This window comes from Talpa europaea (assembly GCF_964194135.1).
Source record: "Talpa europaea genome assembly, chromosome: 1".
Classification (NCBI taxonomy): domain Eukaryota; kingdom Metazoa; phylum Chordata; class Mammalia; order Eulipotyphla; family Talpidae; genus Talpa; species Talpa europaea.
The window spans coordinates 1,578,378-1,603,327 of record NC_140073.1 but is presented as its reverse complement, the minus strand read 5'-3'; the positions used below and the strand labels follow the sequence as shown (position 1 = coordinate 1,603,327).

The 24,950-nt window shown below is 67.9% G+C and overlaps 1 protein-coding gene across 1 annotated transcript in view; it reads right to left on the bottom strand.

The window, feature by feature from the left end:
• Nucleotides 1-24,950, bottom strand: part of SHANK2 (SH3 and multiple ankyrin repeat domains 2) — a gene marked incomplete at both ends in the record, with an annotated part of 168,957 nt that overhangs the window by 38,653 nt on the left and 105,354 nt on the right.

Here is a 24,950-nt window from a genome sequence, read left to right as displayed (position 1 = left end):
GCCGGGGCAAGGTCGCACCCAGAGGAGCCCTCGGGGGCGGGAGGCGGCAGGAGAACAGGGTCTCGAGGAGGCGGCCACCAAGCCCCCACCTGCCTGCCCCTGGTCCCCGGGTCCCCCTGGCACCTCCGTCCCATCCTTACGCAGAGACAGAGACCCCCAGTGTGCACAGTTCCTTGGGGACGCGCGGTCCTCTGCGCCCTGAACGGTCCGGACAGCACGTCCGGGTGGGCTGGGGTCTGCGGGGTGACTTGGGAGAGGTGGGGTCCGGGGTGGGCACCGCAACCACAGCCAGCTTGGGCACAGGCGTGGCGGCCGAGGCCGCGGGGCAGGGCCACTGCATGAGGATGAGGACAGCAGAGGGACGTCCCCCCACGTGGCCCACAACGAGGCGGCCCGGGTCCTTCCACCCCCATTTGGAAACCGCCTCCCGCCGCTTCCTCACCATCTATGGGACCGAGGGGATCACAGACGCGGGGCTAGGGAGCAAAGGGCCTCCTGCCCCGAGGCCTTTGCACCTGCATTTCCACCCCTGAGCACCTCCCCGACCCTTCCCACCTCAGGCTCCCGCCCACTCTGTGAAAGTCTAAGCTCGCCTGGGTCGCCTTGGTGAGCCTGCTCCACCCGGGGCTCGCCAGAACCCAGATGGTTCAGATGCTGGGCCGGGGGCCAGTCCTGCATCTCGAACAGGCTCTGGGGCGTTGCTGAGGACCCGCGGGCCCGTGTGCCACCTGCGCAAGGCCTTCTTGGGACGCTGCAGCCAGCAGGGGCCGAGGGCTGGGCGGCGGGCTGGGGCTGACGCACTTCTGGCCCATGCAAGCCAAGATGCCAGCTGCCCAGTCCCTGCACCGTGGCCAGCGGGGGCAGGCACCACACCCCGGAGTCCCTCAGCTGCCCGACAGACGGACGGCGAGGGCAGGGTTAAGGGTGAGAGGCCCATCAGCTGTGTGGCCAAGAGGTCATCAGCTCCTCTCACTGGGGGTGGCACTTAGCCCCTCCCCAATCCTCCAAGGAGGCGGCTCTGCCTCGAGCTCTGTCCTCGTGGTGCGGGACAGCAGCTTGACTGGCCAGAGAGGCCGAGGGGCTTGCCCAGGGTCCCCCAGGGAGGCAGCATGTGGTCACCTGCCCCTTCTCTCCACCCTGCACCTCGGCCGTAGGAACCAGGACAGACTGCCTGATTCTGCCGGAAATCTCCTAACCCGTGAGGGTCGTCCTCAACCCCTGCTCAGCCACACTGGGGGTCAGACTGGCAGGGGCTGCTCCAGGCCACCAGGGGCCACGACTCTGGCCCCGGTGAGGGGCCCTCGGGCCTGGCAGGAGGCCAGCTCAACCCGGCACGGACGCCCTGAGCCCTGGGACCTCAGGTGAGCTGCCAGCATTCTCTGAGCCTCAGTTTCCCCATCTGCAAAGGGCCTGTGGCTGGGCGGGCACCGGCCGGCCCCCAAGCGGAGCCCTCGCGGTCAGCCCCTCGAGGTCAGGGCTCCCCGCAGCACAGGCCCAGCCCGGAGCCCCATTCACAGAAGAGGAAGCCTGTGTGGGTCTGTTTACAGAGTCTTGACAGCCTTGATCTCAAATTACAAACCTCCGGGCTGAGCAGCCTATTACGCAAGACCCCACTCCCAGGGCTAAAAATAGCCCTCGGCGCAGGCCCCAGGAAGTCTCTGGAAGGATGCGGCAGGGTTTGAATAAAAGGATAACGGGGATCCAAACCAAGACCAAGAACCTCGAGGCTCAGAGACAGCACCAGACAGGAGGCCGGGGCAGGGCCTGCGCGCCACTGGCCACCAGGGGCCTGCCGCTCACTTCTTGGCCCCCAACAGACGTGCCGGGCAAGGCAGGGCAGAGCCACGCCCAAGCTGGCGGAGGAGAGGCGAACGCCTGGGAGCCTCGAAGGCACATCTTCCACGTGAAGGTGGAGAAGCTCAGAGTAGGGACCCCAGGGGCCCACTGGGCCTTGGGGGCTGCTGTGTGGGGCCTCATAGCACCGCTGTGAGTCTACCTGGGGCCCAGCATGAAGGACCTGGCGGGCAGAGCCAGGCCATGGGCATCCTCTGAGCTGGGGGCGGCCCAGGCCACAGAAGCAGCTGCCTCCGGTCACAGCAGGTCCTGCTTGGCCGTGGAAGGCCGAGGCCTGCGGAACAGTGGGAGGAGGGCGCGGCCTCGAGGAGGGCCAGGCCACCGGGCGGGCACGGGTGGCTCCAGAGATGGAAAGCAGGTGGGGGTCAGGCTGGAGAGGCCGAGTCCACGTGGGGAGCCCCCCCCCAGCACGCCAGGCCGTGGGAGCGCTCCTGCGCCACAGCATCTCACCCCAAACACATCAGTAGCCAGAATTCTGGCCGTGCATCCAATCTTGGGTGTGGACCGCGGACCTGCTCCCGGTCACGCAGCGGCCTGGCCCTCGTGGCTTCGGCTCCCGCCCCAGCTGCCCAAGAAGTCCTGCCCAAGGCCTGTTTCAGGCACCTGCACCCATGGCCCGGGCTGTGGCTGGCAGAGTCACTCCCCGGGCCGCAGGCCGACCCTGACCGGCCAGTGCTGGGCTCCAAAGTGCAGGGGCAGAAGACGCCTGAGCGGCCTCCCTTAAGACAGCCCCGGGCGGAAGCAGGGCCGAGGTGCCCAGGACAGCGCAGTGGGCCCCGGCGGCCCCGACAGACCTGGCGGAAGCTGGGACAGACACCCCACGGCGTCGCCACTCCTGGGGAGCCCAACCACCCTGTCACCCTACTCGACAGGCCCCGCCTGATGACGCCACAGACACTCCCCAGCTCTGGGAGGGCAGGCCCCGACCCGCAGCACATGGGGGGCGGGGCTGGTGGTCCCGGAACAGGGCTGCCGAGAGCAGGGACAGGGCTGAGGCCCGGGACCAGCTGGAGAGCTCGGATGGCGGCAGCTCCGGCCCCGACAGCACCAGAACCGCGTCCCTGCACTGGAGAAGGGGCGCGGAGAGCCGGAGGGCGTGTCCCAGGGCCTCCCTGGGTCCCGCACGCAGTGGCGACTGGCCCACCGAGTCACGCCATGGGGTGGGGGGCGGGCTTCGAGGCGCCCGGCAACGCCCCGGCCGGCTGACCCCAGCCAGGAGATGGACACGGGGTGACCCTGGCCCCTATGCAGCCTGTCGGGACAGAGCGCCCAGGTCTGCCGTGACGGGTCGGGGGGCAAATCCCGGAAGCGCTTCCTTAGGGGCCACAGGCAGCCCCACCAGTGTCACCAGAGCTTGGAGAACCCCTGCTCCCCCCAAGTCTTGTGCCCAAGTCCCAACCGCAGTGGGCCGTGCTGGGGCTGGGGCCTTCGCGGAGGTCGTGAGGGCGGAGCGGTCGGGGGGCGGGGGGAGGGTGGCGGCCCAGCCGGACATTCGTGTCCTGCGGGCAGAGATGGAGGGTGGCCTCCCCACCCCTGCCCGTGGCCCAGGGAGGAGGTGAGCCCCAGCGGACAGTGCAGTGGGGGGCACCCCGTGCTTGGCCATGCTGGCCGGGATGCTCGTGGAGGCGCCGTGGGGTGTCCGGTGTGACGCCACGGCCTCCGTGTCCCCACCTGTGAATGGGGGTGGCCACAGGCCCGCCCAGAGGCTGCAGGGGGTCAGGCGCCCCCATCTCACCTGCACCTGTTCTCAAGGGCAGCAGCCGTGACCTCCCACTTCTGGGGCTCTGGGTATCCCCCGGGCGCTCGAGAAGCGTCTCCTGCACTGAGACATCGATCCGCAAACTGTCCCGGGCCCTGCCCCAGGTCACCGTGGGGCCCACCGCGGCCCCGGCCAGCTGGCCCTCAGCATCCCCCAGCGCCCGAGCTGGGCCCTTGCAGTCTTTGCGGGCTCGGCCGGGAGGTCTGACAAGCCTTGGGGACGGGTGAGGTGTGAGCCTCCCCGGCGGCCCCTGAGCTATCCCAGGGCAGGGGCCTTCCGGCTCAGCGGCCATGACGTGGCCGGCGGGTGCTGCGGGGAGGCACGTTGGCCTGGCGGCCCGGGGGCTGCGGTTCCGAGGGACACAGGGGAAGACGGCCTGGCTGTGGTTTCTCGGCTGACGCAGACATCCCCGTCCTGCGCACACCGAGCTGGGGGCTTCCAGCCTGAGCCTGGCTCCTGGGAGGGGCCCGGCCCACCCTGCTGGGGTGTCTGGGGTGAGGGGCGAGCCCCCTGGGAACGGCCAAGGCAACTTCGGGCACCGTGGACCCAGGGGTGTCTCAGGCATCTCCACCCTGGGGGCGCTCCCTGGCTCCCAGATGCTGGGGGGTGTTCCTGGCCTGGCAGACACACTCCGATCTTCACACACCTCGTCTTTTGTTAGAGGGACAGCAGGCCCTGGATTTGGGTCCACTGCTCCCCAGAATGCCAGTCCCCAGAGTCGCCCAGGAGAGGCTGAGTCTGGGGTGTCTGCAGGGCCATGTGCACCCCCTCGGCTGAGAACGGCCGGATCGGCGGGGGCGGGGGGTGGGGAGGCGCTGGGTGGCCACCGTCCTCTGTCCCCGGCCTCCCCGTGGCCCTGTGTCCGGGGGAGACACCAGCTTCGGGAAGGGCACAGGCCCCCGCCTTTGCCAGGCACCCCACATGCAGCCAGGTTCTCAGCAGCACTCCCCGCAGGGCCCTGCTCGAAACCAAACCACCTGAACTGTCTCCCCGCAACAGGTGGCGCTCCCGGGGCTGGGCACCGTCCTCGTCACACTCGGGCACACTGACCGGCATCAAGTGACACCCCACCCACGCGGTGCCCCATGGAGACGCGCTGCCTGGACCCCCCGCAGGCCCCACTCCCGTCCTGCCTCCTCAGCCTTCCCAGGGCCAGGCTCAGCCCCACGCGTGCGGCCCACCCTCGCGCTGCCACCCCCGCCTCGGGCGCCCAGTCAGCTGCCGCTTCCTCCCACCCAGGGGAGGTGGCCCCCAGCCCCGGCCCCCTCCTCACTCAGCCCCCAGCCCCCCCACCCGATGCCCAGGAACCCCACACGCCAGCCCTGCTCCCCGCCCCCCACCTGGGCGGGCCCGTGGGTCCATCTTGGCCAGCCCACCAGCCGCCCAGCGCTCAAGGCCAAGCCAAGGTCACTGGCCCTCCCAGCCCTGAGATGCAGACCTGCCGCTCTCCCTCCGCCGTCCCCGGGCGTCCCCGCCCGCCCATCTGCTCAACACCACGGCCAGCGCGGCACAGGCCGGGTCGCCCCCAGGCCCCTTGGAGCTGCCACCCTTCCCTGGGCTGAGGGGCTGCCCAGGCCCTGCCCCGCCTGGTCCTGGCGCTCACCGAGGGCCAGCTCTGCAGACCTCACCTGCTGGGGTCCCTGCGGGGCTGGTGGGTCGCTGCCCCAGGGTGGACTCTGCAGGCCAGGGGCACCACATGGGTCGGGGCCCAGGGAACGGCCTCGTCAGGAGCTCAGCGCAGCTGCAGCTAGGACAGGCCCCACGTACCAGCCTCACTCTGAGCTGCCCACACGCGGGCAGTGCCAGCGGCTCTTCCGAGTCCAACCCGTACAAGGTGGGCGCAGGCACCAGCCCCCGCCGCGAGACCGCAGGGCCGAGGCGCCCTCCAGGGCCCGGGCAGGCTCTCCCCACCGCCCTGCTCCGATTACCGGCCCGACACTGCGCCCGGCGCCAGCTGGGCCCGCGACGGGAAGGCGGGCTCCTCTGGGGGCTCAGCCTGTGTTCTGCCATCCCGGGACCCTCGGCGCTCGCCCCGCGCCTCCCAGCGGCCAGCGCCCCGTACTGGGGGCAGCCCAGCCCAGGGCCGACCGGCAAGACCAGGAAGTGGGGCCCAATGGAGGGGCAGGAGCTGGCGGATGTAACGCACACCTAGAGGGGGGGTGTCGGAGAAGTCCCCACTTCTGCACCCCCCGCAGACTGGGGTTCGGGGAGCTGCGGGCTCAGTGGGCCTCGACCTGCCCAGAGCACATGGCTCCAGGCCCCGGACCCCCGGCCCCGCCCGGCTCCGCTCCCGCAGCCTCCGTCCCAGCCTCCCAGCCGGGCCCAGCGCGGTCCCCGCACCCACGGTTGCTAGGAGACGGTTGCCGAGAGTCACAACTCAGCTGGCAACGGAAACCCCCCAGCAGCACCGTGGGCCGGGCCCACTGAGAGCCGCGTGCCCCGGCCACTCGCCGCCGGCCCCTCCGCACGCGCTTCCCGCGTTCTCTTCCCGCGGTGCTGGGGTCCCTCAGAGGCACCCTGCGTGGAGGGGCAGTCATGAAACCAACGCATCAGCCGAGGATCTGCAGCGAGTGTGGCCCGGGGACCGGGGCGCTGGGGGGAGCTCCCACTTCTCACGGCCGGCGGGCTCCTGGCTGAGGCGGGGCTGGCCGGGCCGCCCGACACCCCGCAGTCACGGGAAGCAGGACAGACTGACCGCCCCGGCCCGAGGGGGGCCCCTGCTGCCACGTGGGGAAACCTCCCGCCCGACCGCGTCACCACCCCCAGGCTGAGGGCGCGCGGAGGCACCTGCCCGCAGGCCAGCCCGTCTGCGGGGCCCCGGCCACGCCTGGGAGTCGGGGTGGCGGCGCCGTGGCGGTGGGGCCAGCTCTGCCGAGAGCATCGCCCTGGGGGCCTCCCTGGCAGGAACCCCGCAAAGGCCCTTGCCTCAGGCTCGGCACAGGGCTGCTGGCGAGAGCCCCCCTCACTGCTTCTGGGCCGCGCCGCACGTGGCCCGGATGGGGCAGAGGAGCCACATGTCACTGCAGCAAAGCGGGGGACCACCCATTCACCCCTCACTTGCCGCAGCCATGAGTCCCCCAAGACCTCGCTGGGGCCCCACCACGTCTGAGTGGGGATGGCACGGAGGGGCAGGCGGGAGGGAGGGCACGGCTGTGCCTGCAGCTGCGCCCTGGGCTGACCGCTGCCCTGACCGCTGCCCGATGCCTCGGGAGCCCCGTGGAGTGCCCCGCGAGGGGTGGTGCTCCCCCCGAGGCCTCGGGGGTGCCCGCCTCTGTGGCGGGGTCCGCGGGGAGGTCCTGGAGGAAGGGGGCACTGAACAGTTCTCGCAGGCCCGTGGGAGTCCTGGCCAGAGGCAGCCCGGAATGGGGGTGCAGCGAGGCCTCTGGCAGAAGTGTAGGGTTAGAGCGGCCCCAGGGAGGGGCTGATGTCGGGCGCAGGCGGAAGTGAAGGGGCAGCAGCCGCGTGTGCCTCCGCCCCTGCCCCCGGCCTGGCCTGCCGCGCCCCTTTGCTTCCCGGTCTCAGGGCTGTTGGCAAGGTGCACCCACAGCTCGGTCTGGCCTCCGTGGGGGCGCAAGGGGGCACGCTCAGGCCTGAATGGGCAAATCTAGGGACGCACCCCGAGATGTGACGAGCACTTCCCACAGGGTGCCCCTCGTCCTCAGGCCCCGAGGGGAGCTGCCGGGCCAGCCGAGCCTCTGGCTGTGGGCAGTCTCTGCGGGGGGCTGTGGTGGCACTGCCCGCCCCTGCACCCCAGGACAGCTTCTGGGGAGACAGAACAGGCGGGATGTGTTACTGGAAACACGTGGCTCCCAGTTCTGGGGCGCTGGGCCCTGGCGCCGAGGCAGAGGGTGTTCTGTGCAGCCGAGACAGGATGTACCGGAGCCGGGAGCGGCAGAGAAACCACCTGAATCCTGGACTGGATTCTGGCCTGGAGGAAGCGCCAGCCCCGAGGGCGGGTTTGGCCGCCACCTTCGCGCTGCACCCCCGAAGCCCGAATTCCACGGGCCGATGGGCCTTCGGGGGGCTCCATCCCCCGGCCTCTGAGCCCCAGGCACCCTGCCTGTTGCATCCGAGTCCACCCGCACCAGCTCTGGAGTGGCCCGGCCCCTCGCCCTGCCCGGCTCTTCACTGGCTCCCCTCCAGAGCAGACGCCCCGGCTGTGCGGCCCTGCCAGGCCAGGCGGCCACTGACCACACGGGAACCTGCATCTCACACATCCATCCTCCGCCACCCACCCCAGGCTGGAGGCCCCCCTGGAGGCCAGGACAGGGTGAGGCGGCCTTCCCGCCCACCTGGGCGACGGTGGGAGCCTTGGGGGCTTGAGCAGGCGAGTGGGGGCCGCAGGGCTCTCCTGACAGGTCGCCCAGGTTGGGTGCCACATGCCGGGCTGGCCGGGCTGGCACGGCCCTGTCTCCACCACCCCCAGCATGCTCGGGGAGGACAGCCCGTCCCCCCTGCTGGCGCTGCCCAGGCCGAGGGCAGGGGTGCGTGCAGGACGGCGGCCCCTGCGCACTGTCCCCGCCCCACCCTGGTGCTGCCCAGCTTCCCCCAGGACCCCCGGGTGCCCCTCAGCCTCATGGACCATACACAGACCGTCAGCTCAAACTGGGGGGACAGGTCGCTGCCCCTGCCAGGGTCCCCTCAGGGGGGCCTTGAGAGAAGTGGCCCAGCTGTAGACGCGGGGGGCGGGGCTCTCCCTGCTGCAGTCGCACAGGTGCCGTCCCAGGCGCAGTCCAGGGGGCCCCGCGGTGGCCCGAGCTCGCCCCCTCCCGTGCTCACCCTGCTCCACCGTTCTCGGCACCGGACTCGGCGTCCCCGTCACGCCTGGCAGACCTGGCAGGGCGGCGGCAGCCGGGGTGTCCGTGCTCTGGAGAGGAGCGCGTGAAGAGCCGGGCAGCGCCGGGGTGGACGCTGGTGCCTGGCGGCCGTGAGGACATCAAGTCTATGTGGCGGGGCAGACGCACGGGGCCGGCAGGGGGCGCTGGGCCTGGGGGCAGCAGCCCATCGGCAGGACAGTTGGCAGGACAGTCCTCCGCCCGCAGCCCGGCCCCAGCGGGGTCTGGGTCTGCTCCTGCCGGCGCTGCCCGACTCAGGAAACCAGTCATGGAGCAGGAAGGGGTTTTCCACGGGAACGTCTCTCAGTCCCGCGTGGAAGCGGACACCTTAGACTTCCCCTTCTTTTAGAAAAACAAAAGAGTTGTTTTCAAGGCGCGCTGAAGTTGCTCACTCCGAGAGAGGCCTCACCCGCCCACCCAGGGCCCATGGTGCCCCGGCTCCGCCTGTCCGAGCTCTGAGCGCCGCGGGGGCGGGCAGGAGGGCTGCAGAGGCCTCTCCAGCAGACCCACGCTGGTGGGGCGGCCGGCGCTCCTTGGCTGGGCGCCCACGGTCTGCGGCCCTCCTCTGCAAGCCCCTTCCTGCCCCCCTCGGCCTGGCCCCACAGCACCCCCAGGGGTCACCTGTACCAACGCTGCGGCTGTGGCCACTGGTCACAAAAACCACAGGGCAGGAGTGGACACGAGGCCTCCGGGGAAGCTGATGTGTGTACTTAGCTTGGAAAGAGGGCGCTGGCGGGCCAGGCCACGTGGAGCGGCAGATGGGGCCAGAGCCGTCGGGGCGAGGCCGCGGCCCACCAGCAGGGCTGCAGGGGGCTCTGAGACGCAGGTGGTTACTGCGGCATCGAGCCCACCAAGACCCCACTCAGCTGAGCGCAGAGAGGTGGGGCCGGGACGGGTGGAGGGTGTCTGCGGCTGAGGTAGTGAGTCCGCGGGGACAGGGAAGAGGAGGGACAGAGGCCCCAACAGCGCGAGGAGATACGACCGGATCCCGCACGGATCCCGCAGCGCCGACTCTGCGGAGCCCTCGTCACGAGGACGCCATGAAGCACTGATTCTGGACGGTGCTTGGGCCTAACCAGGCAGCTTCGTGCGACGCGGGACACTCATGACGGAGGCTCGCGCTGGCTGCGGAGGGAGCGCAGGGACGAGGAGTCCACCGGAGGCCAGCCCGGGGCGCATCCGCGCCAGCGGAGCCCGCGAGGGAGAGCGAGGGCTCAAGCACTGCCCGGTGCCCACCAGAGGACGGACGGACGACGTGCAGCTACGCGGCGGAGTACGAGTCGGCCCCGAAAAGGAACGGAGAGTCCTTTCCATGCACGATGAGGATGAACCCGAAGACACTCGCTAAGCCCAATAGGCCAGACACAAAGGACAAACACGGGAGATTCCGCTTGAGCCAGGGCCCTGGATCAGGGCCAGGAAGTGGGATGGAGGCGGCCGGGGCCGGGCGGGGGGTTTCTTGAGCGCCGAGGACGGGCACGGGGCACCTCGCAACATGAAGCGATCTGGCCCGGAGGCGGCGGCGCAGAGTGTGAATGCACCGAAGGCCGCGGGCGGGACACCTGGAGACCGGAGCGGCCGGGTCTGGTCGCGAGAGCTTGACACGTGGGGCAACGACGGAAGCTGCAGCTGCAGCAGGACAAGGGATCGGGAGCAGCTGTGATTCCTGAAGGGGCCTCTCCGCGGGGGTCTTGTAAATCCCTCCCCCGACCTCCTGCTCAACGACCCCTAAGGCTCCCCGTGGCCCAGGGCTTCCTGCAGCCCGAAGACTCTAGAGAACCTTGGCGCTGCCTGTCTCTCCAGATTCACCTGCCCCTCCCAGAACGTTCTAGAACCCCAGAACCCTCTCTGGCTCAGCAGGGCCTCCGCTCGGCCTGCACTGGCCCAGGCCCTGTCCTCTTCTTGGTCTCGGCCTGAGCTGACGGCGGGGGGCGCGTGGCTGAGCCGCGTCGAGGGCGAGTCCTGCCCAGTGTGTGCGCCTGTGCGCGCTGCAGGGCCGGTGATGGTCAGGCTTTCCCGCCCGCCCGCCGTTAGGATGGATGGTGGATCCTGCGGTCCTGAAAGCAGGCCTGACGGCGGCACCTGGAGTGAGTGGGGTGTGGGCGTACGTCGGTGGGCGCACCCGGCAGAGACAGGGCTCACCAGGCGGCGGCACGGGGATGCCCGCAGAATGAAGGAGCAGGAGGGAGAAGCAGGGCGAGAGCCGCAGCGGCAGAGAAGCACGAGGACGCCGGAGGGCCCAGGAGGAGGGAGGACTCTTGGGGGGTTGGGGGGTCCCGTCAGCTCCAAGCCCCCCGCCCCGCTGCCTACCGTGTACTTGGTAAAACCTCATCAAAAGCCTGAAAAAGCCGCCGAGGACCCCAGGACTCTCCTTTCCCCATATGCTCGGATCACGGAGACCCTGCCCTGGGCCTTCCTGGCGCTGCAGCGCTGACACGCGGGGCGTGAGGCCCAGCGTTGCTGCAGCACGTTGCCCTGGGCTGGGGCTTGAACAACAGGCCAGAGCTACTCTCTGCTCCGAGGCCAGCGCCCGCCAGGGCTCCAGGGAGGGTCCCTCCTGTGCTGGGGCCATGCTGGGCCTCGGCCTGGGGTCCAGGCGCGCAGGACTCCCCTCTGCCGCCCTTGCGGAGCACAAGAGGACACTAGGGCCCGGCCCTCGCCTGGGCCTCATCCGTCACATCTGCGAAGGCCCTGGAGGGCCCCAGGCGCAGGGACGAGGCCCTCGGGTGGCCTCGCCACAGCCCGTGTGCTCGCGTTTCTGCACGTGCCCGTTGTCTTCACACCACCACCGCCGCTCCCCACTGGGGCTCGGTCCTCGCTGGCGGTTTCCTGCATCTCCCCGAGCCCCCGTGGGCACCGGTTTTCCAGATGAGCCCCCGCCCCGGCCCAGCAGCAAGAACCCAGCCGACCCGTGCACAGGACTGGGGTGGGGCCAGACGAGCCCCGGAGGGAGCAGCTCGGCTCAGGCCGCTGCAGAGGCCCCGGGGAGGCGCGCTTGGCAGGCAGGCCGGCCCGGCACAGGGGCCAGGAAGGAGGAAGACAGGGCACCTGCACCCCAGACCCTGGCCCCACATTCCCTCCCCCGTACCCGTAAATCCAGGGTACCCCAGGGGCTGCTGCTAGGCAGGTGGGGCCTGGAGCCGCCCAGCCGAGTCCTGCCTGAGGCCTGGGGGCCACCCAGGGTGCTCAGGGCTGGTGGGTGCGTCGCCCTCCCAGGTGACACTCCCTGCCCAGCCCGAGGTCGCAGGGGGGCCCCTGGGGGCGGCCGGCAGCCCACAGTGGCTATGAGTGAAGCCCGCGGCAATTTGGGGCTAATTTCTTTGCAAAGGGGTTGATCCCATAATCTGCCAAGTCCACAGCATCGCCGTGGTGCCGGGCGGGGGGCTGGCTGGCAGGGGTGAGGCTGCAGCAGAGACCACCGGTGGCCGGGCCCCGAGGACCAGGCCGGGCCCCTGAGCCGGGCCAGCACCCGCCCCCACACGCCCCGCTGCCCGACGGAAAGGCAAGGACACAGAGGGGTACAGCCAGCTTGCCCCCCCGCCCCACCCTCTTCCTGACGCAAGGACTGCGTCCGGGGGCTGAGGACAGGGGCCGGTCACTCACTCTCCGGAGTTCCGGGGAGTCAACCCGGCCCTTGCTACCTTGGTGGCTTCGAGCTTCTTGTGGCAGAATAAACCCGGACGCCGGCCAGCACAGCGCTGGGGAGGCTCCCAGCAGGACCGTTACTGACTGAGGGGGATGGACGTGTCCTCCCCCCTCCAGGCCACAGGCTGATGCCCGCCGAGGGGCCGCGTCAGGAGGTGCAGCGTCCCGAGGGCACCCTGCGAATGGGGTTGGCCTCCTGAGAGGACCCCAGAGGCTCCCGCCCGCTGCCGGGTGAGGCGCGGCCTCAGGAGCTGCGAGTGGTCATCGCGGCCTGAGGAGTCCGGGTTGGTCAGCGCAGCCTGAGTGGACGGAGACCCTAGCTCCGCTGGAACAGGATGAGGGCACCGGCCAGCTCCCCACTGGCCCCTCGAGGCCTCTGTGCCTGGGACCCGAGGGTGCGTCCAGGCAACGGCCGGCTCCGGGAGGAAGGGCCCCGGGCCGTCCAGAGGGGACTGGCTCCCTGGAAGTTGATTCCCACAAGGCTCGGAGGGCAGGAGGCCGAAGCCCTGGGGGTGGATCCTCAGGGTAGGCGCAAAGGGCCCGCAGGGCGGCCTTGGTCTCTCCTCGGGCCAGAGTAAGTGACCAGAAGCGAGCAGCCCAGCCTGAAAGACACCAGGGGGCGCACGGGGACCCCGAAAGCCCCATCCCACATCCGGCACCCGGGCCTGCTGGCCTCTGGAAGGAAGCACCTGGCGGGGAGACCCCCTGGCTCCCCGTGGCCCTCACCCCCACGGCAGCGTCCTGAGGGAGAGGCAGCGGGAGGGGACACACGCAGAGGCCGAGGCCATGGAAGAAGGTGCAGAGGCTGGGGGCGCCGGGGAGCCCTAAGGAGCTGGACGAGGCAGGAGGGACCCTCGCCTGTGCCTCGGGGGGGCCAGGCCCTGTAGCCCCTCCTGGGATTCTGGGTGTCAGGCTGCGGGAGAACGCACGAGTGCTGTGCCGGAGGGCCCGTGCGTGGTCACGCGTTACGGCGGCCCCCAGCGCCCACACCCTGGGCCCGAGAGGAAGGCTCCCCCGGAGCTGAGGCTGGAGCCTGACTGGGGAGCACGGAGCCGACGGGGCAGGGGCGGGAGAGAAGGGGTGCATCCTCTGGTCACCCCGCGCCCATGTCCTCTGGTACCTGGTTATCGCAGTGGCGTGCGCCGTGCAGACCGTCACACGCCATCGGCCCTGCAGAGTCCAGGGCAGGGACACACGGTGGCCCCTCCGCCGACCCCCCCCCCGGGCGAGCGACACTGTGGCCGCGGCGCTGCAGCCCACCAGGCCGCCCGGAGTGGGGAGCCACTGCGCCCCCAGGGCCCTCCGCCCCGCCTCCGGCTTCTGCTCACACGACGAGGGCGGGTCGGGAGCCCGCTCTGGGCCGCGCCGCTGACGCAGGTGGGCAGGAAAGAGGCCTCTGCTCTCAGAGGGCCCCGTCCGGGAGGAGCACCCAGGGCAGGGCACGGACACCAGGCACACCGGGCACGGCTGTGAGCAAGAGGGGGCAGGCGGGGTGGACGCAGCTCCCCACTCACCCCGGCGCCGGGCCGTAGGGTCGGCCTCGAAGGCGGTGCTCGACCCCCCCACCCGGTGGCTGCGCGCAGACCCCGTGTCCTGCCGGCGTGGGCCAGAATGGGCGCGGGCAGGGCCGTCCCGTGTCGCGGCTAAAGAAACGGGCCGTGGCCGCCCCAAGGCCTGACGGCGACGCCTTCTTGTCCGAAAGTCTCAGAAGGGCGAGACGCTGCTTTTCCCAAATGAGCAACGACGCCAACTTCGGCAAAGCACGGCACGAGAAACCGACCCTCTTTCCCGAGCACCGCGTGCGGCTCCGGGCCCCGAGCTCCCCCCACGGCCGCGCGGCCGGCTCCTCGCGGCTCCACGACCTCCCCGGCCGCGGCTGTTCCCGAGAAACACACCCCCGTCCTTTCACCCCAGCTCCTGGGGCTTCTCCCCCAGGCTTCCCAGGGCAGGGTCAGAACCCAGGGGCTCCCCTCCCCGGGCAGGCTCCGTGGTTCATTCTCCCCACAGACCGGAGCCCAGGCCCCGCCCCGCGAGACAAGCAGGATGAGGAAGGGGACCCCGGCGGAGGTGCCCCCAGCCCGGCACGGGGGGCACACAGGCAGGAGCAGCCGGGGTGGGCAGGGCGGGGCTGCGGGCGGTGGGGGCTGTGCATGCACCGCCTGCTCCCGGAACATCAGCGCCAGCCCAGCCCGCCGCGTGCGGGAGGCTCATGAACCCTCCTGGGAAGTCCGCGACAACGAACAGCGTGTCCCCCCAACAGACAGCCCGGCAGACGGGGGGTGGGGGGCAGCATCCCTGAGGACAAGGGCGGCTCCAGCCCCCGTCGGGCCGCTCACTGCTGGCTCAGGCGTCCCGTCTCGCCTCCGCCAGGAAGAGGTGGCGGCGCCCAGGGGCGGGGGGCAGGGATGAAGAGCAGGCCGGGCGCCCTGCCCCCCCCGGGGCCATGTCCCCAGTCACCGACCCCACATCACAGACGAGCCTGTAGAAACGGAACCCAGCACAAGCCGCGATCCCAGGTGGCCAGGCCACGCCGAGAGTGACTCTCATGAACCTGCAAGCCCAGACACGGTGGACAGCGGGAGGAGCGTCCAGTCTTGGGTGGCCTCTCCAGCTGCTCACAGGAGCCGACCGGCGCGCCGGCGTCGTGGTGCAGCACCTCCCGAGGCCGTGGCCACGCAGCCCCGTTTCTCTGCAGCCTGGCCTCGGCCCACCCGCCCCCGCCCGCTCTGCCCAAGCGCCTTTTCTCCAAGTCTCTGGTCCTGGCTGCGTCTCCGCCTCCTCTGGAATCTGCAGCACAGAAGACGCCCTGCTGGGAGAGACCCCCCTCGGCGGGTGAAAGGCGGGTTGGGAGGGAAGGACACACCACATGCCCGCCCAGCCACGGGCTGAGGGAGTGGACAAAGGTGGCTGGACGGGCGGCCGCAAGGCCTTCCACGCACCACGAGCAGCGAAGCCTCACCCGGTGCTCCCCGCAACTGCAGAGCGGAGACTGGGGCCGCCGTCTGGGTTCCCAGACCCCTCACTAGTTTCTGTTCAAGTCTAAGGGAGCCGCTGAGGCCCAGACGGAAGGTCCCGCGGCAGGCAGGCCGAGCCCCTGTGGCCTCCGCTGCTGAGTCAGCGCCCCAGAAGCTTCCTCTGCGCAGCGAGGCCGAGTGGAGGCTCCTGGGAGCAGAGAGAGGCGCTGCTGGACACCAAGGACGCACCGCCAAGCCGGTGGGCGGTGAGGAAGGGGCCCCAGGGCCTCACATGGCGCCAGACGGCCACATGCCTGGCCTGGCCTTAGGGCCAGATCGGGGTGCTCTGCAGAGAATAAACTCGGGGCCCCCGGGCCCCAGCTTGCTGCAGGGCCTCTGGGAAGTGGAGAACCTGTTCCCCACAGAGCCGAGTCCCGCGTGCAGGCCAGGGCTGGGGGCCGGCGCGTGGAGAGCATGCACCGCGAGCTCAGCCAGGCAGGAATTGGCCCCCGCTCGCCCTGCATGCCAACCCCCCAGACAGCAGTCTAGGGAGCCGTCACCCACACAGTCCCCGCCCTGGGGCTGTCTCAGGCAACCTCAGCTGGTGGAGACTGTGTCCACCACATTCATGGGGAGAAACTGATCAAGAACGAGGCCCAGAGGGAAACCAGAGCTGAGAGGCGAGCGAGAGCCTGAAGACGCCGCTGAGCACCTGGATCCAGCTAGACCTGAGTCCGGCCCCTCTGGGATTTTCAGTCACACGGCCGTCGGGACTGAGTTCCGTGAATTATACAAAAGTTTGCAGTAACAGTCGGGGAACCCTGACAAGCAGGTCCCCTGCATTTCTCCCTTCCTTAGCGGGCTCCTCTTGAGGGTGGAAGACCCTGTTCTCACCTCCTCCTGGAAGCCCCTCGGGGATCCTTCACTCGGTTATGACGCTCACCTTCTCGGGACTGAGTCTGCTTGGTCTGCGCCTCTGCTGGAGCCCTGAACTCTTCTGCCACCCCCAGGGAGGCATCCAGCCGGCTCACAGGCCCGCCCTGGAGAGGCTGGGCTCTGGGTTCAAGCCCCATCCCCACCCTGAGAACCGTGCGAGCTTGGGGAGGTGCCTTGGCTCCCTCACCTACAAAGTGGACGCTGCCGCGGGGCTGACCTCCCGGTTCTGGCAGGTGTGCGACACGAGGCAGCCCAGCCCTGCACCCCCTGGGTCTCCCCTTTACTCTTCCACTGGAAGCTCACGGTGGGGAGCTCACAGGTGGACTCTGGCCCAGACCCTCTCTGTGCCTCGGCCTTCTTGAGCAGAGAAGAGCGGATGGGAGCATCCTGTGCGTGGCCCTGAAGCCCCCAAACCAGCGCCCGCACATGGAGCGCTCGGGAGGTGACCCTCTTCCACCGCGGCTCTGTGGTCTGAGTGCAGCTCTGGGTCAGCGCTGCATTCGGGCCCTCCCTGGCCTGGCCCCACCCCTCCACCCTTCCTGGTGTCCCCCACACACCCCTGCAAGTGCCTGCCTCCGGCCTTGCCCCAGGCTGTGGCTCCCGCATGGCGCCTCCATCCCTCAGCAAACACTGACGGGCGCCCGAGGCGGGGCTCCTGAGCACGAGGGTGAGCAGGACCCGCCAAGTGGAGGTGGGAGAGCGAACTGCCTGGACAAGTGTTGGCAGTAAGGAGGCAGCAAGGCCAGGGTCAGGGCCAAGGCCTGTCTGTGTCCTGAGGGCCGAGCGTGTCCGGACAACCTGCTCCTCCCTGTGTGTCCCAACTTGAGTTCTGATGCACAGAGTTTGTTTAAGGGCCTCCTCACAGCCCACTTGGCCCCTCAAGGGCAGGACCCGCTCATCTCCAGGACTCCCCAGCGCAGAGGCTGAGCCCGGAGTTGCCACCATGGATGAGCGACACGAGACCTGAGCTCCCGGGAGGAGGGCGGAGTTGGGGGGTGGTCTTATGGCCACAAAGGGAGGCCCAATCTTGGGCCGTCAGTGTCACAGTGACCGTGGCCTTCCACATCCCCTCCCCCACCCACCTCGCTTGGACTCTCCTCCTCGGCAGGCGCACTCCCCGCTTCCCAGCACTGACAAACGCCATCAATTAGAAGATCCTACAGGGCATTTAGCACGAGGCCTTCCTTCAGTTCATTTGCCAACCTAACCGCTTGTATCATGAAACTCCCCACAAAAGGGCACCGCAGACAGAGACAAATCAATGCTAACGAGATCCTGCTGGGCTCACTGGGAGGCGGGTGAGTGGGAGGAGGGGGGGAGGGGAGGTGGAGAGGGCCCAGGGGGACTCCTTTGAGGGGAATGAATAGGCCATCAGAGAGCCCCGCACCGCACCGGAAGCTTTCAATGCAGGGATCTCCACTCTGTGCCTCCTGCTGACCTCGCCCCACACAGCCATAGCCTGGGTCTCCAGCCGTCCTCGTAGGGTTGAGGAAGGTGGTTGTAAGACTACCCCTCAGTGACTCAGGCCTGACCAGGGCATCAGCCTCACCCAGGCTCAGAGTCAGCCTAGATTCAGGTCACCCGGGCAGGCTACCTAATCTCTTGTTTCATTTCCTTAAAAATGGAACGGAAACACCTGTTTCCAGGCGCGTCCATCAATGGACACAAGTTTTGGAGCCTCTGTTGTGTATCGGGCTGTGTGTGCACTGAACACACAGTGGTGGCAGCTCGGCACACTGGCCTGCAGGGAGCGGGCCTCTCCCGAGTGGAGGAAGTCAGGCAATCCCCGCCCTGTGACAAGAGGAGGTGGCGAGGAAGCGGAGCTAGTGTCAGAGTCGGGGCAACCAGCAGGCGCTGGGGGCTCTGCAAGGAGGTGGCATCTGACCTGAGACTGCAGTGATGAACTAGAGGGCAGACTCAGAGCACAGGCCGCAGGGATGCTCCATCACACGGGTCCCCGCACGTCTTCACAGAAGAGCTTTCTCCGCCAAGCGGAGCAGCACCCTCGCTGAGTGCGAGCTGCGCGCCCAGGAGGCCCAGGACCCGGGGCAGAGAGGAGGGAGGTGGGGGAATGAGCCAGGCGCCTTCTCCCAGCTCTCAGTTCAGCACCCCAGAGAGCGCCCTAGACAGGTTCAGCACCCCAGAGAGCGCCCTAGAGAGGTTCAGCACCCCGGAGAGCGCCCTAGACAGGTTCAGCACCCCGGAGAGCGCCCTAGACAGGTTCAGCACCCTGGAGAGCTCCCGCACACCGGGGGTTCCGCTCCCTGGAGCTATTCAGCGCCTTCCTGGTATCGGCCTCTCTGCTGACCAGCCAGAGTTGCACCTACTTGCCATGGTATTCTAGGCCTCCCTCCCCCCACCAGGCCCAGTCACCCCAGAGCCACAGCCTCCACTCACTTCGCAAACCCACCTGGAATGTCCCTGGGCTCCGAGGCTTTCCCTGGAGCCCTCCCTCCTCAGTTCTGCCTACAGGAACCCACTTACTCATCAAAATGTGGTGCCAACACCATCTCTCTGAAGCCCTTTTGCTGATTTATCTAGGGGCCGTCAACATTCTCTGCTCCCCCTCCCTCCCTCTCTATGTGTTCCCCAAGGAAGTGTGTCTGATTCACGTCTTTCCTCCACAGCACACCCCAGTTCAGCACCTGGTGGGCACCCAGTGGCTGCTGAGAAATGAGTGAATGAAGGTGCAGAAACGACGTGTACAACTGCTCTCTGCTGCTGGCTGCTCGTCTGCCGCGGACCCCAGCGCATGCTTCACACACGTGAAATTTTATTTACAGCTTAAGAAACTGAGGCCAGGAGGTGAGGGAGGGAGTCGCCTGGGCTCACGTGCTTAAGGGGTGGCAGAGCCTGGATTCAGGCCTGGCCGCACTGGCCAGCCCTGCCCTTGACCGTGTCTTTCCTCTCTCGGCCCAGTGCTCTGCCATCTGCCAGTCCCACGGAGCCTTGAGCACAGCAGCCATGGTCCCCTGAAGTGATTCTGAATCTTTTTTTAGCTTGAAATTGAAATCACTGATGCTTCAAATTAGAACCCCAAAATGAACGAGCCAAGACTTCAGATTTGCAATCGCTAAACCGCCTGCATCCACTGTCCCAGCAGGATTCCTGGGCTGTTCCTCAGCCTGGACCACCTGTTCCCAGTCAACACGAAGGACAAAGGGAACACCCCTGGGCGCAGGAGGGCCGGGGCAGCGGGGCAGGAAGGACCGCGGCCTCCCAGGGCCAGTGGCCTTCCAGAGCTCCAGAGGGAGAGACCCCCAATGAGATCTGCAGAGGAGAGACCCCAATGCCTGAGACCTGGCAAGCAACACCAGGAGGGTGGCTTAGAGAGCAGAGACCCCAATGCTATGGGACCCCAATGCTGTGAGCCTCAGAGAACAGAGACCCCAAGCTGTGTGACCCAGAGAGAAGAGATTCCAGTGCTGAGGCCCAGGGAGCAGAGGCCACAGTGCCACGAGCCTCACAGGTCGAGACTCTGGTGACAGCAGTTTGCCGTGGGCACTGGCATCGTCTAAAGGCAAACAAACAAGCAAACACACACACACACCAGCGGGGCTCTCTGTGCTGTCTTATATTGCTGCTAATGGCATGTTTTCAACCATCACTGCAAAGTTGGCAGGAGGCTTGGACCTCAGCAAAGGCTGGGCGGGGAGGGCTGAGGGCCACGGCCTGAGCTCCTCAGGGCCCCTGGCGTGGAGGAGTTGGAGCGGGAAGCTGCTCGAGGGCCCGGTCTCTCCCACACCTCCTGGCCCAGGGAGAAGCCGTGAGCTTCAAAACAGAAGGGCTCTCCGCACTCGGCAGGAGCCGGCATGGCCACCGCGTCCTGCTGGTCTTAGACGTGAAACAACAAACCTCGACAGCCAAGTATGACGCGACCCGAGGGCAGGACTTGCCGGTCGTCCTGGCTCTGCAGACCTCTGCCGGCCTCTGGTCTGCCCCTTAGCTCAAATAGGAGATGGAGAACCGGGGGCAGGGCGGGGCTCCCAGGGGGCCGCGTGGGCCACCCGGCAGGTGGATGGCGCATCTCGCATGTTCCTGAAAGGCAGGAGAGGAAGGTGAGCCGTGCGGGGTGGCTGAGCTGCTCGCTGGACCCGGGAGGCTGGCACCGGGAAGCCCAACAGGGTTCTGGCTCGGCCCTGGGATTTGTCGCCAGAAGGCCGCAGGGGAATCACAAATAGAAATTCCAAGATTACCTAAAAGCCAGGCCCGTGCCAAAAGAGAAGCGAGCGAGGCAGCGAGTGCCCCAGGAGCAGAGGCTCAAGCCAAGCGCGGAGGTGCGCCTGCCAGGGCTCCCGGCTGGGGCGGGGCGGCGCCCACTCGGCCAGACAGGCGCGGGGGGAGCCATGGCCGGAGCCCCCGGGGGCGGAGAGCCCATGGCGTGGCGGTGCCGACGCTCCACGCTGGTGAGGACCACCTGCCATCACCTCGGCTCGGACATCCGCTCTGGCCTGCTGACTGGCAGCCGTTGGCTTCCTCTCCTGGAAGCCAGTCACCCATGGTGACGAAGGACAGGATGAGGCCCTGACGGCCAGCTCTGTGTCTGGGGCCGCTGACCCTCTGCCTGCTCCTCCCAGGACAGGTGCCACCAGCAGCCCCCGCCCGGGGCTCGGCAGCGCAGACTCCTGCGCCCGTTAATTCCGCAACCGCCCGTCTTGCTGACAGGGACACTGAGGTGGGAAGCAGGTGGGGCTGGAGGGCGACCTCAGGAGGGGCCCAGCTCCTCCGCCCCTCCCGGGGCCACACTTGTTTCTGAAGCCGGCCAAGGCCACTGCCTTGCGGCAGGTGTTCATCCCTCCAGGCCGCCCGACGGCGCAGGCGCCGACCCCGAGGGACATTTTACACAGCGCTCAGTGGTCTCCACGGAAAACCCCAGGGCACCCTTGCGTGTCAGTGCAGACCAAGATGATTAGTGGTTCCGGGCCATCCCCAGCGCGAGTGTTTAACACCAGCAAAGAGCAATCAGCGCTCAAGGATCGCTCTTCGCGGATGAAGGACACGGCTCCCGCTTTAATTACAAGGGAAACCTGTTCAGGGAAATTAACACCGAGACGAGATGGGCCACTTCAGGGCTAAGAAAACCACCGCAAAAGCCACGGGAGCCCCCGGTGCGGCGCCAGAGCCCCAAGCCACGCCAGGAAGGCGCCCGGCGCCCAGGAGCGCGTCCGAGTGCCCGAGCGAGCGAGCCGCGAGGCCCACGGTGGCGGCGGCCGCGCCCCCTGCGAGGTGCTTCCTCCTGACGTGAGCTCCTGCCCCCTGCGCCGTCATTCCAGGCAACGCGAGAAACAGAAAAATCGGAGAAATAAACACACGCGCGTCCCTCCGCCGAGGTCCGCACCCCTGTCCCCCCGGCCTGCTCTGGGGGAGGCGTCCTGTAGGGGACACGTCGGTGCTGCCTTCTCCTCGCCAACCGTGCCCGGGCACCGGCAACCCTGGCCTGGCGTGATTTTTCCCAACCGCGCCCCTTAATCCCGCTGACCTTTCTCCCTCCCGCTCTCACCCTCAGAAACCGGGCTCGGTGTGAGCCCCGCGGGCTCTGCTCTGGGAGGCCGTCTGCTGGGAGCGGCCCTCACCGGCCTCTGCCGCCCCGACGCGCCTTGCCGACGTCCCCCCTGCAGCTCCTTCCTCTCGCTGTGAGTGGGGCACCGCCCCTTCCCTCTGGCTCGCGCACTCTTCTCAAAGGCTTTCTCACGGGTCCCCCACGGTGCGCTGTGTCCCCAAAACCCTCCCTGGTGGCCCCAGGACACGGGCCTCCGCCCGCCGTGGCTCACCCCCCGGACAGTTCTCAGCTGTGAGACCACTGGGCCGGCCAGTTTGCGGCGATTTGTCCTTCCTCGTCACGACCCCGCGGTTGTCAGCAGCGGCGGGCACGGTCAGGGAGGCGGCCGACTTGGAAATACAACTGCCAGCTCGTCGAGGCCAACGTGTCCCCTGCTCTCGGGCTGAGGGGTCAGCGGGTCAGCCTGTGTCACAACCGAGGTTCTCCGCCTCCCGCTCGTGATGTGGGCAGGGACCCAACCCCGCTGTGCCTCAGTTTCCTCATCTGCAAAGTGGGCGCAGCAACATGTTACTATGTAGAACTGTTGTGGGGCGGACGGGGCAGGGCCTGGCGGACGCACCCTGGGTCACTAGCGATAAGGGCCTCGGGGCCTGTCACCGCTGAGGCTGGCTGCCCCCTTGATGTTCGCGGTTTAGTTACACCACGAGCTGTTCTTGGGACACAGGACGTCTGAATTCACGAAAGTGATACACGAAACAAAACTTAGGTTTTCAAATGGAGAACAGTCTGTGCTTAACGTGGGGCACCAGGAGGGCCTGCGTCGCCGGGACCAGGCACTGTGTTGAGGCGTCCAGGATGCCGACGACACCAGGAGGCTGCTGTCCACACGCTCGCGCCCACAGGCCCTCGGCAGCCACGCTGAGGCAGCCACACGCCTGCCTCCTGAGTGAACACGTCCCGCGGGCCAGCAGCCGTCTCTCCGCTGCGGGGTGGTCTCGGGTGAGGCTGATCCCCAGTGGCATCCCCTGGACGAGGCCAGCAGCCACCCAGAGTCCTTGCAGGACACCCAGGCAGCCTCCCAGCCTCCCGTGTCTTAGCCGCTCATGTCAGACTGCCATCCACGAGGCAGCCCGTCCTGTGGGGTGAGGAGGCTTAACCAAGATAATCTCAAAGAAACAGCAGATGAAGCCTTGAACGAGCCACGCCTGAAGGCCATTCTACCTCTTCGCTTTGCCTTCTACACTTTGCTTTCAACTCTGACAAGCCCTGATGATGAAAACCAGCTTGAACTGGCTTCCCTGTGCCACCCAAAGGGGTCTGGGCTTTGGCAGTGCTGGCTGGCGCGTCCCCACCTTCGCCTACGACGCCCACGCAGAGAAGAATGTCTGAGACACTCCTGTCCTGTGCCGTCCCTGCCCCCGGGGTCCAGCTTTCTATGAACAAGGCTCTCCCCGAGGGACCCCACTCCCTCTGCCTCCTAAAGTTTGTGGGAAAGCTCTGGTGTCACCACCATGCAGGAGATTCCGGGGCACTGAGGTAGCACCGGGAAGCGCAGGGCCTGTGGGGCCTCCTGGTTCCAGTGCCCCCACCCCTGGTGAATTTATGGCACCCACCAGCACACGCAACCCCTTAAGCTCACACCGTGCCCGCCCGGAAGGCAGACAGGCAGCGCCGCAGAGACCCCGCCACCAACACACCGGAAGCACAAGTCCCCCGAGGCGGAGGCAGGACACGGGAGACGGGCTCGCCAGGGGCCGATGCCCAGAGCCAGAGCCCCGCAGAGCCCCGTGTGGCTGGATCTGGCGAGAACCCAGGCCAGGCCACAGCTTTCAAGCCCAAGAGGGAGCGTGAAGGTGCCGAAATCTTAAAGAGCAAAGCTTGGTTCAAAGCGTGGTCCCCAAGTGCAGGCTGCAGCATGCGTTTTTAAGGAGAAAATAACTCAGGACGCATTTTGAGTTCCCTCAGATGGAGGGACGCAGGCCGGCCACGGCGGGGGTGGGGAGTGGGGACGAGGGGTGGGTTGCGCACCAGGACCCTGGGTGTCCCCCGCAGCTCAGCAGCCCCAAAGGCGCCAGGGACGGTGTCCCCCAACACAAAAATCCACCTGAACCACGTGAGTGTGTCTCAGATGACCCCTGCGAGGTCAGCGCCTTCCCTGCCCTTACAGAAGCTCGGGCCCTCGGCGCAGACCCCCAGAGGGGCAGGCGGCTGATTGGCAGAGCCCCGCAGCCGGGAAGGGCTGGAGCCTGGTCTTCCGAACACGAGCATCCACAGGAGACTCTCCGAGCCGCTCGAGGCAGCCTGGGAACCAACAGGCAAGAGCGAGGCTGGCGTCCAGCCTCCCGCCCCCACTAGGGTGCACCCCGCGCCAGCAGCCGCTCGGGCGTGGCTGTGCAGGGCCAGCCCTCGGGCCGGCAGCACCAACCGGCAGCCCGGAGCCAGCGTCTCCAGGGTCCAGGCTCAGAGGGTGCCGGGCACGAAACCGCTCTCCAGGGGCAGTGCATGCGCGTAGAGCAGAGGCTAAAAGCAGTGTCAAAAGAGGCGTTTTGAAGACAGAAGCAGAAACTCTGCGCTCCCCGTGCTCCCAGAGGCTCCAGTCCACCCGGTGAGCCTTCTCGGCGGCCCAGCGGCTCCGCGTGGCGGGGAGGCCCGCATGCTCCGGCGGCGCCGCGCTCCCACGGACAGTCCGGCCTGGCCCGGTCGCCAGCTGAGCGGCGGTGGGTGCCTTTGCATCTGCAACCCTCATTTATTATTTAAGCCCAAGAAGCAGCAACAGCTCTGTCATCCCTGGGAGCCTCTCCCTCTGTCACACGCACACTCGCGCACATGCACACACGCGCACACACAGGAAGAGGACTTACATCACAGCCGCATCCTACAGGAGATGATTCAACCCGGCCCCGCACCCTCACGGGGTTACACTTCCAGTTAGCCCACGAGACCTCGCGTGTCCCCCATCACCCTGGAAACACGCCCCACAGTTTACATGGACGGGAATCCACATCGGCTCATTCTCCACGCGAGCCAGGCTCTGATTGGACAACAACCATTTCAGTACATCCTTCAGCAAATCAAAGGGGACCAACGCAGGCACCTGGAGTAAGTTAAAGCACCTTCTCCATCTTAGCTGCCTCCCTGCTCCCACGGCGTCTTTCCTTCTGGGTTTTCAACACCTGAACCGTCCGGAACAAAAGGCCGCCAGGAGCCAAAGCCCAACTCACAAAAAGCCTGGAAGCTTCGGCGCAGGGAGGGAAGTGGCTTCGGGTGGCCGTCTGGCCGGGGCCGGGGCTGCGGTCCCCCCTTTCTGAAGGGCCCCGTCTGGGTGCGGAGAGCAGGGCCTGCCACCAGCGCACGCCCACGCCTTCCGCCTACCCGCCGGTGCCCACAGCGGACCAGTGCCCTGCAAGGCCTCTCCAAGAAATGTCAGCCCCGGCCAGGACACGGAGCCCGCGGGACCTTTCCGAGCG